General features: G+C 51.2%; 1 long non-coding RNA gene across 1 annotated transcript; it reads right to left on the reverse strand.

Annotated features, from left to right (window-relative positions):
* Nucleotides 1–8,399: 8,399 nt before the first annotated feature.
* Nucleotides 8,400–11,837, reverse strand: LOC140652699 (uncharacterized). Its single transcript, XR_012042923.1, has 3 exons — nt 11,600–11,837; nt 10,852–11,014; nt 8,400–8,515 (listed from the first exon to the last, which is right to left on the reverse strand). It is a non-coding gene; the product is annotated as an uncharacterized lncRNA (long non-coding RNA).
* Nucleotides 11,838–12,878: the final 1,041 nt, after the last annotated feature.

Consider the following 12,878-nt stretch of genomic DNA (forward strand, 5'->3'; position numbering starts at 1 on the left):
GTGATCCTACCTGCGCAGGTACTGCTGCATACAACATCTCGGCTTTTTTCTCTTTCTTTCTGCCAACTCTTTACTCACATAATTTTTCTCCTAAGTATATTCAGGGGAAGGACAGAGAAAGGTCCCCCTGGAATTTGCCCCCACCCTGTGTTGTTTTACCTTCCATCTGCATCACACCCACACAACTGCCAGGAGAAGGATGCAGTCATCGGGAGAACCTGCCAGTTTCAGCAGCCTCTTCCTTCCCCTCTTCCATGCACTGAACAGATAATCACAGAATCACAGAATTGTATAGGTTGGAAAAGACCTTTAAGATCATCAAGTCCAACCATAAACCAAACACTACCAAGACCAACACTAAACCATGTCCCTAAGCACCTCATCCAAACATCTTTTAAATACTTCCAGGGATGGCAACTCAACCACTTCCCTGGGCAGCCTGTTCCAATGCTTGATAACCCTTTCAGTGAAGTAAAATTTCCTAATATCCAGTCTAAACCTCCCCTGCTGCAACTTGAGGCCATTTCCTCTCCTCCTATCACTTGTTATCTGGGAGAAGAGACCGACCCCCACCCCACTACAACCTCCTTTCAGGTAGTTGTAGACAGTGATAAGGTCTCCCCTCAGCCTCCTTTTCTCCAGGCTAAACAACCCCAGTTCCCTCAGCCGCTCCTCATAAGACTTGTGCTCCAGACCCTTCACCAGCTTTGTTGCCCTTCTTCAGACACGCTCCAGCACCTCAATGTCTCTCTTGTAGTGAGGGGCCCAAAACTGAACACAGCATTCGAGGTGCGGCCTCACCAGTGCCAAGTACAGGGGCACGATCACTTCCCTAGTCCTGCTGGCCATGCTATTCCTGATACAAGCCAGGATGCCATTGGCTTTCTTGGCCACCTGGGCACACTGCTGGCTCATATTCAGGCGGCTGTCGACCAACACGCTCAGGTCCTTCTCTGCTGGGCAGCTTTCCAGCCACTCTTCCCCAAGCCTGTAGCGTTGCATGGGGTTGTTGTGGCCCAAGTGCAGGACCTTGCACTGAGCCTTGTGGCAAGGAGAAAGAGAGCTTGTAAATCACCAGGTGACCAGAAGCACACCACCTTCTGTGCTTTTCTTCCTAAAACACGGATTCCTAAAGTCTGCAAGAGACAAATATGGGAAGCGTGGAGTTAAGATGGTGGGTGCAGGAATGAAGCGAACTGTTGAGCTGCAGGAGAACTGGTGTGACAGAATAGGAAACCACCCAAACTGCAAGGCATCTAGTTAAGACTAACAGTAGAAAAGAGCGATCCACCAGAGTCAGTGATGACCAGGTAAGATTGTGGCAAGAGGACTGAGGACGTACCCGACAGGATGACCTATGTGATGTCCAGATGAGAGATCACTGATACAAGCACAAGTCGTGGCAGGTTGGCTTTGGGGAAATTCTTTTGGAAACCCATTGGTGAACCCAGTTGCTGATCAGGGAGAAGACAAGGACCTTCTGCCCTTGCAGCCCCACTGTGGACGGGTGAAAGACCCCCAGGTCAGCGCCAGTTGCCCACTGTCATCAGCAGGGGTACCCTGCCCCGATCACCAGTCGGGTGGTCTGCAAGGGCACGACTTACCTTGTGTGGCCATGCTGTGTTGAGAGGTGGTGGTCCGGCTCCAGCCAGTCAATTAGCACGTGAATGAGCCAGTATGATTGGGGTTTGTATGGCTGTCGCTGTAACGCTTAGGTTAGATGCCGTTTGCATATAATTGAAGCATTAGTAGTAAAACACCTAAGAGTAGTTGGAATATGGGTATCCTGGTAAAAGCTGGGATCGTATCATTCAATATTCCCCATGTTGGCCACCATCTGATTCAGCCAGCGGTCTCTCTGCAAATTGATCTTGAAGTTCCCAGCTTTGGTCGCTCTGTGACACCAGGCGCTGCATGGCCTCCCCTCCCTCCTCCAGCCCCCACATCATTAAAAATAATTAAACTCTTGTCCCGTGGTGTCCAGGTGTCACAAGACACCTGGTAAGTCTCACCTCTAACTACCCGCTCGGCTGTGCTGGAATAGCAGCGCTGCAGATGCTGCCCGTGGGGCTCAGCCTGCTCCCAGCGAAGCGCCGCGCGAGCTGCTGGTGGGGCACCCCCAGCTCTGCTCAGCTTCCCAGGGCACAGGAGGGAGCCGCAAGTTAATCAGCAGTGCCCCGCCGTAGGTCAGCACACCCAGCTATCTGTATTTTCCCTTGTTTGTCATTTTCCGTCAGCCTCCATTTTCCTCCAAATCTCTTTGGTGTACCAATTAATCCAGAGGGTTTTCATTTACTCAGGCCATCCAAACCAGCAATACACTAATACCCCCCACAATCACTGCCAACAGCTCGTAATACATTTTAACTGTTCCTTGGCCTTTGATGTGTTAGCCTTCTGGGCAACATTATCATTACCCTTTATATACCTCCGTAGGTGAATGCAGCGCTGCACAGTGGCTTGCACACACTAAGCGCGAGCTAGGGTTTGCTTGTGTCTGAAATAAAGTGCGTTGTCCCGAGAACCATGCAAGAATTGTGCCCTCTTTGCTAGCAAAACCCTGAACAAACCCAAAATAAACACCAATAATATCCTAGGCTCTGGAGAGCTCGTTTTCAAAGGGGATGAGCAAATATAGGAGGGAACAGGACCAAAAGAGGCATTTATCTGGGGAGAAGCCTTAGCGGGAGAAGGTAGTCCTGGTAGAGTCTGAAAGTGTGGCCACCACATCAGCGTAAGCAGATAGTGTGCCTTGCACGCATGCACGTGCTGGAAGCAAAACCACCATTTAACTGAAGCACCAGATATAGCCAAATTCAGGAAAATATAATGGGCAATTTTTAGGGAGCTGGGGGCATTGCAGTCCCAGACCGGGGCATTCTTCACAACTTTGGAGCCATTTACGGTTTTGAGGGCTCCCTTAATGGAAATAGTTACAATTGCATTTCTCAGGGAACATAAATCAGCATGGGTGGCGTCAGGCTGACGATTTGGAAGGGCGCTCAGCCCAGCTAGGAAAAAGTGAAAAAATTCAAAGCCCTGAGAGCTTATGTGGAGATGATACAGGTTAGCCAAGGGTGTTCCACAGCGGCCACACGACTCTCAGGTGCTTACAAGAGGGGGGTGGAGAAACAAGCTCCCCGTAATAAGCTATTTTTGTGGGAAATGATGGGTACACGATGTTAATAAGGGTGTGCACAGTAGGGCCAGGGGGAGGTGGAGCAAAGTCATTTCTAAGGAGAGCTGTCAGAGTCCCCAAGCCCAGCCAGCAAGGGAGGAGACCCTGGCTAGTGAGGGAGATCGTGGCCTTGCCCAGCCAGGCTGTACACTCTGCACTTTTCTACTGATCGTGCTATCTTCTCTGATAGAAGGTGATAAATGGGTCCGTCAGTCTCCACGATCATCCTATAAGCTGCAGAACAAAGCCCTGCTCATCACTGCCCTTCTCCATCCAGAGAAATGATATTTTATTTTTTTAATTCAAAACTGTCTTTGATTGAGCAGGCCAAAGCATAATTTCCCTATTGCAGGCATCATTCTGCAAAGGCTGCGCTGGGCTGTGCCCCTGCAGCAAAGAGCCTGGCGTAGCAAGCATGGCCAGCCCCCAAAACCTCCGGTTCTGCAAGGGACTCACACTGGGACTACCCCAAACTAGGACTACCCCAAAAACTTGGGAGGGAGGCAGAGAAAGGGGCTGCTTGCAGCATGTTGCTGCGTCTGTCCCTAAAATAGGAATGAGCCCTTCCCCACTCCCCTTGAAAGCTCTGGGGGATAAACAGATCACTGAGAGGAGCTATTAAAACAGGTCCAGCAGGGACCTGGCTTCAAGCAGGGCTTGGGACACTGAACAATAAGCTGCCATTCTGAAGCAGCTAGAGCCCAGGGTGCTCATGACGACGTGGCCGAAAACACTGTCGCAGGGTACAACCCTTGCTTGCAAAACAAACGGGCCCCTGAGAGTTCATTGTGCAGTGGCTGCTGGCGTGCAAAGCTAGCGCTGAAAAACATAAACTGTGCTTTCTAAAAATATAAGAGAGCGGTGCCTGAGGGAGGGCAGCTCAGGGTGGGAGAAGCAGAGGGAAGAGACCGGTGTTGTCACCGCATCCCCGCGGGATTTTCAGGAAGGCACCGTGCCTTTCCGTGCCCCGCCGAGAGCAGGGTCATGCTGGGGGCCCCGCTCACAGAAGCCACCGTGCCGTGCAAACAAGCCCCCCAGGGAAAGAGTTCCTTTCCTTTATGAGCCCTCGGGGGAGATCGCATCCCTCCAACAAGTTTCGCAGGCTGGAGATAATCCTCCAAGCGAAGCCGTCGGTTTGCGGAGGAGGAGCTGCACACCCTGGCTGCGACTGAGCAAGGGACGAGGGGTGCTGCTGCCGTCCCTGGTGAGCTCCCCGGGTCCTTCCCCACCAGAACAGCGGGCTTCGAGGAGGTTCGGGGAGGTTTTGCTGCCTGGCAAGTCTGAAGCATGTGGCCAGATGCACCCATGCAGGGCAGCCCGGCGTCTGCCGCTGCAGACCTTCCTGCAGCTTGCCCTTCCAAGCCCTCAGAGATGGAGAGGGCTCCTCAGCCGCTGCTGGCTGCATGACAGGCCAGCCAAGAAGGAGGGGCAGAAACAGTTAAAGTAGCTGGTAAATAAAATTCTCAGTAGAAAAACATGGTCTGGGCAGAGAAAAGCATCCTTTCCAGCACTGCCAACCCCACATAGTCAAAAATTAGGCATCAGGCTCCAGAGAATCACAGCTTAAAAGTCACAAGCGTTTTTGTTCTGGTTTTTAAAGAAAATTACAAATGTTTGAGCTTTTCCTAATTGCACTCTGGTTTCTTGAACTTTATGATCGCATTTTCAAACTTTTCTCCAAATCCCTGAGGGCTACAAACTTCTACATTTTTATTATAAAATAAAGTTGAGAAGCTCACCTAATGCCCACAGCTTTGGGGCAAACAGCAAAGATCAAAAGACTTATGCTAAAATGAGGAGAATAGGAAATACTGGAGATCTCAAGAACGAACACCCTGAAGTATACGTGCCTCTTACCATTTTTCTCCAGTGTTGCACAAAAACACTTTTAGAAGATATTTTGCTGTTTTAACAAACATCACGTTGCTTAAGTACTTTATTCGCCAGCGTGAAGAGCAGGTCTTCAGTGACATTTTGCCTCTGAGAACAAAGTTGCTTGCAGCCAAGGGCTGTAGAAAAGTTAAAACTGAGGCTGCTGTCCCAGGCTAAGGGGACCAGAGGGGCACACAGTTTCCAAGAGCATGTTGTGTGCTCTGGGTTGCTGCTGTTCACAGAGCGGGGAAGGTTGGGAAACGTTATCCAAGGTCAAACCCAGACATGACCTTCCATCTTTAGCCTGATCCATACAGAAACTTACTGCCCAAAAGGGGCAGGTGGGAACCATCCAACTTACTTCCTTCATTTCCAAAGACGCTGAAAGAACGGCCATATGTCTTCAGATTGACTGTGACAAATGTATCGGCCTGTAAAGAGCTTCGTGATCCTCCAAGATTAAAGGCTGATCTGAGTGCAGACTCACTATCGTGCCTCTTGAAAGGATCTGGCTTGTAACAGCCTGATTATCGATTGCTGCCTGTAAGAGAACATGATACTCTCTTTTGCACTGATCCTGTTAGCTTTATTTACAGTAACACTTGCTGAAGCATCCTCTTGCAGAGACAATGGCTTCCTTTGGTTGCCGTCAGAAAGAACAAATGGAAATAAAAACATGCCGCTAATAATTGTGTCCTACTCTAATTAAGGCAAGACAAAAGCATTGCACTGCTGGGTTTGGCTCGCCATTGTCTGGGTGCTCAGGCAAGCCCGAGCACAGGGGATGACCACAGGAATGCCAATAACCAAAAGACAACGGTGCCTAATTCATCTGTGGAGCTCAAAGCCACGAGGTTTCCACCAGCCCAGAAACTCAGCAAAACATCCAGGAGGACGAGGAATACATTTGGCGCCCAGACAGGGATCCAGCCCCTGGAGGTGCTCCTCTAGGAGCTCCTCTAGCTCAGCCCACCTGGGCCTAAGGAGCTGCAAAAGGTGAAGGCAGATGGTGCAGGACACAAATAAGCAAAGGTTTTTCAACACTCCTCTTGAACTTTTCGTGGCTCATCTGCACCGTGCAGAAAGGCCAATGGTTCAGTTCAGGCAGGAGGCAACAGGACTTTAGCAGGATAGCACATACCGGCTCCCAGGGTGCTGGGGACCCTGAGACACCCTCGGACCAAAGGGTGCACCTAGAGCCCATCACACTAGGCTCCTGGCCTTCCCAGTGTTGCATCAAGGCCCAGTGGAGCCCAGTACCACATCTCCCATCCTCCGGGGTCTTTATTCTCAGCATGCCACCAGGAAGCAAAATGTGCCCTTCAATCCCTGCCTGCAGAGGTGGAAGAGAGACAGAAATTCACTTGCCTGTGTCCTACAGCAGGGGTAAGCAAGGAAATAGGTCCAGCTCTCTTCCCTCGCAAGTGAGCACCATAACCTCTGCATGTCCTGCTTCTTCAGTCTGAATCAGAGTCCCATCACAAGGGGTGCCAGTTGAAGAAAAAGGGAACAAAATAAGCGGAGGAAAAAAAGAACAAAAGTCTCCAAATCCAAACTAAAAAGCAGTGGCGTAACCATGTCACTGAGCACTCACAGAGCTTACACCCAGGTATTTATTTATGATTACTCCACTGACTGTTTGTGGATCACTCGAGAGCTTAGCCGATAGCCCAGGACTAAGCCAGCGGCGGCCAGGCTCCAAACATGCCTTGGGAGATGGTTTCAGGTGCCCCACCTGAGCTGCAGCGCTGCCTTGCGAAGCCCTGCTGTCCCCGTGCCCGCTCAGGGCGCTCCCTCGGGCTGCACGCTTGGGGCACCCCGCCGGGCTACAGGAGCCGTGCTTGCACGCTGGCCTTTTTGTGGCTGCTGAGAACCAAAGCAGGCTTCAAAGAAAACCCTTCTGTAGGGTTTCTAGCTGTTGTGTAGCATCGTAGCTGCAATGTGCTATGCTCATCTCTTATTAAGCTCGGATCGCTTCAGGAGCTTTCCCTACTGCTTTCCCCACACAAGAGACGGTGATAAAGCAGGGTGCAAGACCTAGACCAAACCCAGCCATCCGCTCAATGCCTTCTTGGTCCTGAGCCTCATGAACAGGTGCCATGGGGCTGCTGCAGCCATTTCTGCCTCTCAGGGAGCTTTTCGCTGCTAAGCAAGCTAACATGTCCTCTTCTTGAAGCTCCTAACACACCTATGGGAGAGAGAGAAGTCTGATCTTCTAATACGCACAGCCTACAGCTTTCCTGCAATGTCTGTGAGTAACCACAAGAGGAAGAGAGAAGAGAGACAAGATCATTTCCAGGCACCGCAGTCAGTGGTGCAAGGATGCCAAAGGAGCAGACCAGAACCAGGAAAAGCCATGGACTCCACAGAGGCAGCACCATTTTCCTCCTTATTGGCCCTGTAACTCCAAAGTATCAGCTTGGTCCTACAAAGCCAGGTATGCACTTAAACTTAGCTCTGTTTCAGACTGCATTTCTTAAATTATATTTTCTTTTTGTTTTCCAAAAGAGAGATTTTTCCTCCTCATGCTGGGAAGGATGGTGGCTGACAGCATCACAACAGAGTTGAGGGACAAGAGGATATGGAGGTCAGCCTGTCGACAGATAATTTACCCAAATTGATTCTCAGGTGAGGATTAAAGTTTCCAGGTGGCTAAAGCTGCTTGGTCGCTGGCTGGGGCATTGTCTCAGCAGCTTGAGAATGGTCTCCAGAGCCATGTCAGGACCTAGGCTTTGCTGGCATCCCACCGACACCTGCAAAGGCACTGAGGAGCATGGGATGCTCTCCTCCGGCACTGCATGCGTACTGTAAGGGAACCCCTGGCTCTCCCACCGAGCCCACGCATGCAGGCACCGAGTTGAGTGGCTCTGTGGCACTGCTGCTCTGCGCCCACTGGAGAAGTCTCCCACGCAGCCACCTGGGGGCTTATTTCTAAGCTTAAACCCTGGCAGTAGTTTCCATGCCTTCTCCTTGACATGGAAATTTCTCTCTCTTATCAAGGCAATTTGGCTGCCCTTCAGATGGGAGCTTGGGGAGCAACAGGAGGGGAAAGATTGGGTGACGAGTCTGTCTTTTCATAGACCTCCTGGTTCTCCCCTGGGGTTTGCATAAGGATCTTGGACTCTTTCAGTAATCCTTGGCTATTCCTGATCACCTTATTTCTTACTTCCCACTTTCCTAGCCGTCTCCTTTATTAAATCTTCATATTCATCATGTAGGAAGAAGAGCTACTTCATGTCACTGATGGAGCAGTTTAAAGCTATGGAGGCTGAACTCGAGCAAAATCTATCCAATGAAATTATTCAAAATATAAGCTTTGATGCAAATAAAGCGCACTCACCTCAGCTCAAGGTGTAATTGCCCTTCACAGGTGTACAGCATCCACAGCTGGAAGATGGGCAAGGGACTAGAACCTTCTGCCACCCAGATCAGCTCTCCCAAGCTTGTGCCAAAGAGGCTTCTCACCTGACCCAGAGAAAACACAGCATTTTCCGAATAGTTATCACCCTGCAAAGGTTGGAAGAACAGCAGACAAGGCTCGTTTCTCCCATGAAGCTAAGAGCAATAGTCAAGGCTATATGGATCAGATACAGGGTTAAGGAGGGTCCTGCTGACAGCATTTTACCGAAGTTTCAAGGAAACTTAAGCTGTCAAATTTTTATGAAGCCATCTTTGACATCTGGTCCCTAAGGAAATGAAACAGTCAAGATTAACTAGACCCACTAATTACATAGTTAACAAGTGACTACAATAGACAATAAACAATGTCTCTTTTCCCACAGGGAAAAATAAGCATCAGACATGAACACACTTCCTTCTGTGGAGTTCACCCCCAAAAACACCCGCCCCCAAGGTGAACCTTCTCCAGCACCACACTGACACCCTTCCTGCGTGCACGGGTGGCAAAGCCAGAACCACTCTCTGTATCGGGGAACGTGGGGTGCCCCCAATGCTCCCCTCAACCCATGCAAGGATCCCCCTCCCATCAGCAGGGGGGTTTCTGCCCTAGACCTATAGACTGCTCCCCACCGAGGGAAAACTGAGCCTCTGCCATGTATCACCATGTTGCACTGGCTGCAATGGGCTCCTTAAAGAAAACCAAGCAGCTATCACAGCGGTCAGAAATCCACAGCAACCTGTGTTTGCTAACTGTAAAAATCACCCCTCTCCAGAAGTGGAGCTCTGTCTCGAGGCACTTACAACCCCTCAGGGCAGTAACACCACGGAAAGGCCGGGGCAGGACCCTTCCCTACCGCCAAGGCCCTTCGGCACTTCATGGTGCTGGTGGAAAGCCTTGCTCCAGAAGTGAGGAGGAAGAGGCCACCTACTGAAATGTTGGTCTCAATGGCTGAAGTGCCTCACTCGCGCTCTTGGGAGCAGCTTTCCTTTCTCCAAAGCTCCCCACATCGCTCGAGGCATAAGCAATGCCCACCTGGCCAGCAAGCTCAAATTTAAAACAACCTCCCTAAAATGGAGAAGAGGCATCAGAATAAGCTTGTTTTTCATGGCTGACCAACCAGCGTGTGCTCCAGCTGATACAGCTGAGTCCTCTCTGGGTCGCCAGCTGAGATGAAGCCGTCAGTAAAATCACAGGAGGGTGCAGTGTCCCCTCCTCTGGCTGTTTAAAATAAGTGTCACTAAACCAGACAGATGCTGGCGCTGTGTCTCAGCAGGCACTAATTTAGCCCATACGGAGTGCTCTTACATCATTTGTTCTGGGCACAGCTTAATTGTAAAATTAATTATTTTCCTATCAAACAAAATTGTATAAGAGGGTAGTTATGGGATTTTTAAGCCAGATGGATGCTAAATGGAATCTGAATAAATATAAACAACTTTGGTTCCTGTCTGTGCTCAGGACCGCTAAGAGAGTAGTGCCGCCGGGACAGGGAGCCAGTGAGCGCCCAGCGGCTGGGGACAGGGCACGGCTGCCACCGGGAAGGCAGGGACACATGGTCCCAGCCGCCCGTCCCAGGGCGCCGGGATGGGGCCCCCATCTGTGCCGGGATGCTGCAGCAGACACAGCTGGGCAGCGAACCGCAGATCGCACTGCCGCCCATCTCCGGCACATCCCGGCTGGTATCGTGGCAGGGCTTCCCGCCCCGCTGCAGGGAGCTGGCAGGACCGTGCAGAGCTGGGGGAGCCTCTCCAGCCCCCCTCACCCTGTCCCGCTCCAGATGTGCCCCTTCCCTGTGACACGCCGGGTAGCCATCCCCAACATGGAGCTGGCATGGCAACACGATGGCACCCGGCATGGGGGTGAGGAGAGGGCAGTGTGGCCATCACCGTGGCATCAGGCTACAGCTGCCCCGGCCAATGGTACATGGCAGCTTGTGCCCAGACTGCTCCACGCCAGGTGGTGAGCGGTTTGCATCTCAAGACAAGCCCGTTCGATTTGTTCTCATTTCTGACCCTATCGCAGCGGGCTGACACAAGCGGAGCTAACCACCACCCCGAACACAAAACTTTTTCCATGACAGGGCAGACCAGACCTAGATTTTAGACCTAGATTTTAATTGGGGGGGGTATCCCATTTAAGTGGGCTGCATCCTCAGGTGATGACAGAAGTGAAAAAACACAGACAGGACCAGAACTGTGGCATGGGGGAGCCACAGCTGGAACAAGTCATGACAAGTCGTGATTGTCCCTGCAGAAGCCCTCCCTCTTCAACCCCCTGACGGCCGCTCCAGCACAGTGCCTTTCGTGTGGGCAGGGCTGTGGTGGACAAATTGCCTCAAAAGCACACAGAAATCAGCAAATTGATTAGCCAAGGACATAACCGTACAGTGAGAAAACCTTACCTGAGCACAATATGGGCACCAGATGCCAAGGTTATGCCTCGGATTGTGGGCCAGCATAGTGTGAAATCCGGCACAAATCAGGTCACCGCTGCTCTTATCGGGCACGTCTGCTGAAGTATGGCCCTTGAGTAACAACTGGGCTGAGCTCAAGTTACGTTAAATTCTGCAAAAACACAGAAGAAATGATGATCCCAGCTGCAAACTGGAAAACTGGACCTCAGCTCCCCACCAGTGAAAGGGGCACGTGAGCCATTTCATATTTATCCAGTGAATTTATGAAGCTGCATTATGAAAACACGAAGCACTGGCTCCTTTGGTGTCTTTAAAAAAAAAAAAAGTCCACAACACAGCTCATTTCAAGCTCCAACAGGAAGTCTGCAAACGCGTACATGGGGTTTTTTTTAAATATCTCCTCTACTGCCTCACGTTTGCTAAGCATCCTATGATGCCTTTTGTATTAGACCATATCTCTGAATTTGGGAGTATCTGACAATAAAAACGATCTAAGTGATGACACCTACGGTGAGACTTCGTTGTTTTATGAGGGCTTTTACCCCGAGAGAGCGATGAGGCTCTGGGCATGCAACCACTGCCCTCAAGCGGCACGAGCTGTGCAGGACCTTTCACGAAGCTCCTCAGCTTCACGCAGGGCAAGGGCACAGGCAAAGAGGCCTTGGCGCTGGGGGAAAGCTATTTGGGCCGTAAGGGGAAAAAAAGGAGACCATTCAAAGAACATCTAGAAATTTACCTTTTAAGAACTGAGCCCGGAAAGGGGTCGAAGGAAGGAAAAGGCTCGCTTTGCTTAGGGATGAAACTAAGGGCTTGCTTGTCGAGCAGGTGGCTCCTCCAAGGGCAAAGCCTTCTCTGAACCGAGGTAGATGATGTGGCCATCAGGTCAGCAGCAGCCCATCACAGGCTACCAGCAGAATGCCCGTGCACCACCCGGCCCCGCTGTCTGCTGGCACGGGGGCCTGCTCCTTCCTCCAGCCACGCTCCTCGGTGGTCCCACCTCCCCGGTCCCGCTGCAGCGAGTAGTGGCTTTAGAGCTGAGATGCGGCCCTTCGGCCACGTCTGAACGCAAACCCCCAGCTCCAGTGCTGTGTAAAACAACTGCATGTCCCCAGCATGAATCAGGGTGAAATAATGAGCCTAATTTATTCTGCTTCTCTCAACCAGTCTCTCCCTTGGTTCCTGTGGCGTTTCCTGTGTTAACTACTGGGAACCAGCAGGAACACGAAGAGCAAACAACCAGCAGACATTTTTTTAATTATCGGGGTAGCTGAAATATTCTTCTACAGCCCTGCAAAGACAAAGGGTGAGAGCATTACAACATCCTTGTTTTAAAACGCTGAGCTGCACTGAGCTTGCCAGGGGGGTCTGAGCGCTGCTGAGGCAGTGATGCTTTATAATCACTTAATTGTTTGACTTTTGACCTTTCTCGCATCTTCTGACAAAATTCAGCGCACAGCTAAAAGGCAAACAGTGAAAACAACCATTTCCTTAGAATGACTGGGGGAAAAACCTGAAGGGAGGGAGAGAAAGAGAGAAGGGATTGCTGTAGGCTTTGCTGCTGTGTTTTCTCCTAATTCCAATGGGCCTTGCCCATGCGCTACTTGGGCAGCCCTCACTTGTGCCTGGAAATCTTGCAGATGCCCAAGGAAAAATGAAACGCGTGCAGTACTACAGGCCACCTCCTCCTGCTTGCTTAGCCAGGGCCCGGGCAACAAGGCTGGGCAGTGCTCTTTGCCACCACGGTGACAGAGAGCACCACCTGCAATTTACAGGAAGGACCCTTGTTCCCAAGCATGGCCGTGTGGTGCTCCCACGGGCGCAGAAGAAGCTGCAGGCATGGACACACAGAGCCACCGGGAGCTGCTGGCAAGGCTCTGTCCCGCACTGCTGCAGGCATCGCTCCTCCCTGCCCGATGGGGGATGCCCGTGCTGGGCTCCAGAGCTGTTGTCAGTGTTTTTCCGTCCTGGCTGCCAGCCTGGAAAACAAAGTTCCCAATCAAAGCGAGAGCAAGTGG

This window comes from Ciconia boyciana, chromosome 6 (genome assembly GCF_034638445.1).
Source record: "Ciconia boyciana chromosome 6, ASM3463844v1, whole genome shotgun sequence".
Lineage (NCBI taxonomy): Eukaryota > Metazoa > Chordata > Aves > Ciconiiformes > Ciconiidae > Ciconia > Ciconia boyciana.